This window comes from Microcaecilia unicolor, chromosome 2 (assembly GCF_901765095.1).
Source record: "Microcaecilia unicolor chromosome 2, aMicUni1.1, whole genome shotgun sequence".
In the NCBI taxonomy this organism is placed as follows: domain Eukaryota; kingdom Metazoa; phylum Chordata; class Amphibia; order Gymnophiona; family Siphonopidae; genus Microcaecilia; species Microcaecilia unicolor.
This window is the reverse complement of record NC_044032.1, coordinates 52,831,219-52,837,218: the sequence shown is the minus strand read 5'-3', so window position 1 is coordinate 52,837,218 and position 6,000 is coordinate 52,831,219. Positions and strand designations below refer to the sequence as shown.

Genomic DNA, 6,000 nt, shown 5'->3' with positions numbered 1-6,000 from the left:
AATTTGAAAATAAAATATTCATTGAGAAAAGAAAAACCAAGATCATTATTCAAATAGGATCATTAAAAGCTCTAATAGTGCATGTGAAACCTTTCACTATTGATTGCTAATAGAATGATGTATTGAAGGTAATGCCAGACTGCCATCAGTTTGCTAATTACCTTACTTCAAAAATTAGGGATATGAGGCAACCATTGTTAATAGTGGGGATGTTATTGTTCTGGATTTTGCTATCATTCAGTTAGTTAGCTGTGCTTTGTTTCATTCACATGCTAATAACTCTGACAGCATGGATTATAATTACAACTCTTTTGTCTGTCACAAGTAAAGAAGTTAACACTCTTATGAAGAAATTTAGTAAGTGCAATTGTTGCTTGAATCCATGTCCACCGATTTACTTTTGAACATTTCTGAGGAACGTTTGCTACCATCACACCACTGGGCAATGAGGATTCTGAGGAGCTGGTTACCACCACCTAGCAAACAGGTAATCTGGTAGAGATTGCACACGAGAAGGGAACTTTTATAACATTAGAGCTAGGATAAGATGATAAAGTAGTGTGGTTGCCTTGTTAGCCCACTTTAAAGATAATAAATAGAAATAAAACAAAAAAAAAAGAGGAAAACAAGGTGATGGCCTTTTTTATTGGACTAAAATTGAAAGGTTTTTGACAAGGGGAAGATTCTGCCTTTGAAAGCTTGTCAAAAAAATGTATTGCTAGTTCAATAAAAAAATGTATCACCTTATTTTCCTGTCATGATGCATACATTCTGACCCATTCTGGCATCCATGACAGGTTTGACCAGGGGATAGTTGTTAGGTGAGTCCTGCACTACGAAACTCACATGCTACATTTTCACGCTGACCCTCCCAGCTACCACCACATTTTCTGATCTACTAGTGCAGTTTCTAACCACACCTCCCAACATGTCTTTCCATGCATGATAGCCTTCTTTTTTTTCCACTTCCGCTCAGGGGATAGAGGTTACCCATAAAGGAGGTGGCTCATGTCACCTATAGTGATTTCCAAGATGGAGTCAGAGAAGCAGTACAACAGGGTTCACTGCCAAACTGGAATGGAGGAGTGGCCTAGTGGTTAGGGTGGTGGATTTTTGAGTTCAATTCCCACTTCAGGCACAGGCAGCTCCTTGTGACTCTGGGCAAGTCACTTAACCCTCCATTGCCCCATGTAAGCCGCATTGAGCCTGCCATGAGTGGGAAAGCGCGGGGTACAAATGTAACAAAAACAAAACAAACCAGGCAATAATAGAAAGGAAATTTAGCTTCCTCAAAACATAACTTCGCAGCCTGGACAGATAATGGGGGGAAATAGTCAATTGTCCCTGTAAGGTATTTGACATCTTCATGGTATGCTGTATGCGCCAAAGCCACAGTCAACCCCTTTGTGAAGGTGACACAGTGGAACAGAGCATACAGAACCTGCAGCAGAGGAGCCAGCACATCCCCACCAGCTGAGCCTGGAAGCAAGACATGGCCTCATCCACAGGCATTTTCAGAGAATCAGTGCACATTTATTTATAGTGACTGTGATGGTATTTAACATTTTTCTCCCCTCTTATGACTATAGCGTCTCCTCCTCCCATTACCCTGCTTCCCCCTTTTCCCCACTTGGCTGCTGCAATGTACAGAGGTGTTGAATGAGCCGCCACTGATCTCAGATGGGGGCACAGACTCCTCATGCAGTACCTATGCATGTTGTGCAGCCCCATAAAAGTGAGGAAACATACTCCTCGATACCCTGTCCTCACTTGGATTCCAGGGCTCTGTCCTTTCTTGGTTCTCTTCCTACCTCTCCCTCCGCACCTTCAGTGTTCACTCTGGTGGATCCTCTTCTACTTCTATCCCTCTGCCTGTCGGCGTACCTCAGGGTTCTGTTCTTGGTCCCCTCCTCTTTTCTATCTACACTTCTTCCCTTGGTTCATTAATCTCATCCCATGGCTTTTCCTACCATCTCTATGCTGACTCCCCCCAAATCTACCTTTCTACCCCTGATATCTCACCTTGCATCCAAACCAAAGTTTCAGCGTGCTTGTCTGACATTGCTGTCTGGATGTCTCAACGCCACCTGAAATTAAACATGACCAAAACCGAGCTTCTCATTTTTCCCCCCAAACCCACCTCCCCACTCCCCCCGTTTTCTATTTCTGTTGATGGCTCTCTCATTCTCCCTGTCTCCTCAGCTCAAAACCCTGGGGTCATCTTTGACTCTTCTCTCTCCTTCTCTGCTCATATCCAGCAGATTGCCAAGACCTGTCGTTTCTTTCTTTACAACACCTGTAAAATCCGCCCCTTTCTTTCCGAGCACTCTACCAAAACCCTCATCCACACCCTTGTCACCTCTCGTTTAGACTACTGCAATCTGCTTCTTGCTGGCTTCCCACTTAGTCACCTCTCCCCTCTCCAATCGGTTCAAAACTCTGCTGCCCGTCTCGTCTTCCGCCAGGGTCGCTTTACTCATACTACCCCTCTCCTCAAGTCGCTTCACTGGCTCCCTATCCGTTTTCGCATCCTGTTCAAACTTCTTCTACTAACCTATAAATGTACTCACTTTGCTGCTCCCCAGTATCTCTCCACACTCGTCCTTCCCTACACCCCTTCCCGTGCACTCTGCTCCATGGATAAATCCTTCTTATCTGTTCCCTTCTCCACTACTGCCAACTCCAGACTTCGCGCCTTCTGTCTCGCTGCACCCTACACCTGGAATAAACTTCCTGAGCCCCTATGTCTTGCCCCATCCTTGGCCACCTTTAAATCTAGACTGAAAGCCCACCTCTTTAACATTGCTTTTGACTCGTAACCACTTGCCTCCACCTACCCTCCTCTCCTCCTTCCTGTATACATTAATTGATTTGATTACTTTTTTTTTGTCTATTAGATTGTAAGCTCTTTGAGCAGGGACTGTCTTTCTTCTATGTTTGTGCAGCGCTGCGTACGCCTTGTAGCGCTATAGAAATGCTAAATAGTAGTAATATATATATATATATATATATATATATATATATATATATATATATATATATAGACAGACAACTGCCACCAACTGGCAAGTCCAATTAAACATTCTGTAACCTAAAACTGAGCCACTGGAGAATTCAGCTCACCACTTACTAAGAACAGGGTCGGGTAAATGAGTTAGTGTTCCAAAAGCAAAATCCAACCTGGCAGGAACTTTGAGATATTACTGCAAATAAAGCATTTTTTTTCAACTATTTTACCTATTTTTTTTCCCACAAGATAAAGAATGCAGGCATCAAAGTCCTACAGTATAAAAAATATTTAAATACATACTACAATTATATAGGTAGGGTATATCCAGTATTTTATTTATACAATCACTTAGTTAAAAAGCTTACACGTTGTATTTGTAGCATAGTAAATACATCTGCAATTCTACTTTAAATTCATTATACAAGGTCATCGCCATTAGAAAGATGCTGATGGCGAGGAGTTTAAGACAACCAACAGGTATAAAACGCATGCTTGCCTTCTTGCTGCGAGTGAAACTGGTGAGCTTTACTCAGAGTGAAGCTGCTGATGCTGGAGCCACTAAATTGCAATGTTGGTGTTGCATGGATTAACATAACCAGCTTCTATCAACCAATCAGAATGCTGCAGAAACAGAAGTGTATTTGTGTTAACAAATTGGAAACACATGCGATTAACATTGCATGGCACCATATTATTCATCAATTACCATATATGGGTCCTAAAATTTTGAGAATCATAAGCATATAATAATTTTCTGATGTTGGTCAACCGAAACTGCATCCACTCAAGCGTTTGTGATATTATCAAACAATCCTTAATAGAAACAAGCCCATAAACAGAACACTAGCAAATTAAGCCACATATTACATTCTTAACTATTGCTTGTTTGGAATTACTCTATTAGCAGTAATTCCAAACAAGCAATCATACTTTTCTTCTTGTCCAAAAATATTTCCAGGGAATTCACATTGATCCTCACACATGGGCATATCAACGGTTCTTAAACCATGTTTGTCACAATTGTTAGTAAAATTGTTAGCTGAGCAGTTCAACTTTTTCCAATAGGGAATACTTCAGAGAGCTTACAATACTAACAAATCAGCTGTAAAAACATCTTGTAAAGCTGTTATTGTGGTTAATTCATTGCTAGAATATAATACCTGACAGAAACAGTATTCCTTAATAAACTGACACTCATAGTAGGTCATTTACTAACATAGCAAGCATTAATGCTATTAACGCACATTTTTTATGCAACGGGCCTTATGGTAAATGTGAGCTAGTGGACACTGTTCATAATGACCCCCTTAATGCAAGGTAATATGAGTCAAGGTGCAACTCATATACATCACATTAGCTTTTCAATTAAACTTATGCCACTGCTACATGAGAAAATAAAAAGGTTCCTTCACCAAACAATATCACTCCAAATCAAAGTACACACCCATTCTTGAATACTACAAAAGTTAATGTTTCACTTTCAGAATCAAGTTAATCTAACGCTGATATTTGGACATCTCCATTGATTCTCCCAATCGTGACCCATTTCAGAACTACTTCCTCAACTTTAAAAGTTTTTGCTAAAAATACCAACTGCTAAGATGCTGCAGATTTTCACCCATGTTTTCTAACAAGCTTGCCCATTGCCATCCACCAATTCTATCAATAAGCAGGGCACAGTTGCCCTAAATAGCTATCTAAAACCATGAGATGTGCACGTCAAACATCTAAAAGGAATCAATTCTTACCAATATCAATATTCCATGGCTCATTCAAAGGCAAAATCACCAGAGCAAATATCCTTATGTGTCAGTACCTAAAAGTAAACTTTCCTCTAAACATGTCTTGCTTATGTAATACCTGCCTCAGCCACTGAATACGCACACATCTGGAAATTGTGCTCAGTCACGTCACTGCCAAAACTGAATTGTTTCACTAATCACACCTATCATAAGCACTCAGCCTAAAGAACAAGTTCACAGATGAGCCAAAAAACCTAATAGGTAAGATAAGGCCATTTAAAATTCTCCTTTAAGGGTAAAAGAATTTGAATTTCAATAGGATGCTATTGCATTCAAATTCAAATGTTTTTGTCTTACAATGAGAGTCTAAGCGTCAAACTCTCCGTCTTCTCTAGCATGCTACTTATATTTTGAACAATATGACTAACACCGGGGGAGGATCTATGATGTCAGAGGTTACTTGAATATTTAAACAAGTGATGAGAACGCCGGCGCCATCTTGAGAAAGGGAACACCCGCTATAATTAAGTAGAGCTGACGCTGGGAGAGACTGTAGGTAAGAGTTTTTGAGAATTATATTGTGAAATAATCTGGATTAGTGAAAACTTATGAAGGAAGGTTTTCTCTGAGCTAGGAAAACGTATTAATATATTGGGTTTTTGTTTTGTAGAGGATAGCCCTTGACACAGCTCGATGGAGGGCGAAACATGTATGTCGGGCACTGAACCCTCTGGTCTAACTATATAAGATAAGTAATTTAATTGAGAACATAACAAAATCGTTATAAAAATAAAAAATTGGCTGAACCAATGAAGAAGTGGACGCCAGATACATTGCCATAATTTGAATATCCTCTGGCAATGGGCGTCGCTGAGGTCGCCTGAGAAATAATTAGTTAATAATTTTTAAGCGAACTTAGATGTTTCTGTATCTGTTTGTATAACAGAATAAATGTGAAGATTTTTTGCTTGAATAATACTAACTACCGGATCCTATATTGAATGTAATACCTGTGTGGAGATATAAGGGACCGATTTAGAGTTTACATAAATTAGCCACGGTGGAGTTAACACCTAATTTTGGCATTTAGCACACCCACTTTCCAGAGCAAGAAAGATGCAAGCCATCTTCATCAACAGGATAAAAACATACAAGAAATCCCATCTTCTAATTAATATCACCTAAAGATGCAACACTGCCATGCAGGGGTTAATTTTACAACAGGGCACCTATGTGAGATGTCCAAAA

General features: G+C 40.0%; 1 protein-coding gene across 1 annotated transcript in view; it reads right to left on the bottom strand.

Moving 5' to 3' along the window:
- Positions 1-3,329: 3,329 nt before the first annotated feature.
- The window catches only part of SMAD4 (SMAD family member 4), a 112,078-nt gene continuing 109,407 nt past the window's right edge, over positions 3,330-6,000 (bottom strand). Inside the window, exon 14 of the mRNA XM_030192951.1 lies at positions 3,330-3,631. The gene's annotated coding sequence lies outside the window, so the exon portion shown is untranslated. The remainder of the gene's footprint in view (positions 3,632-6,000) is intronic.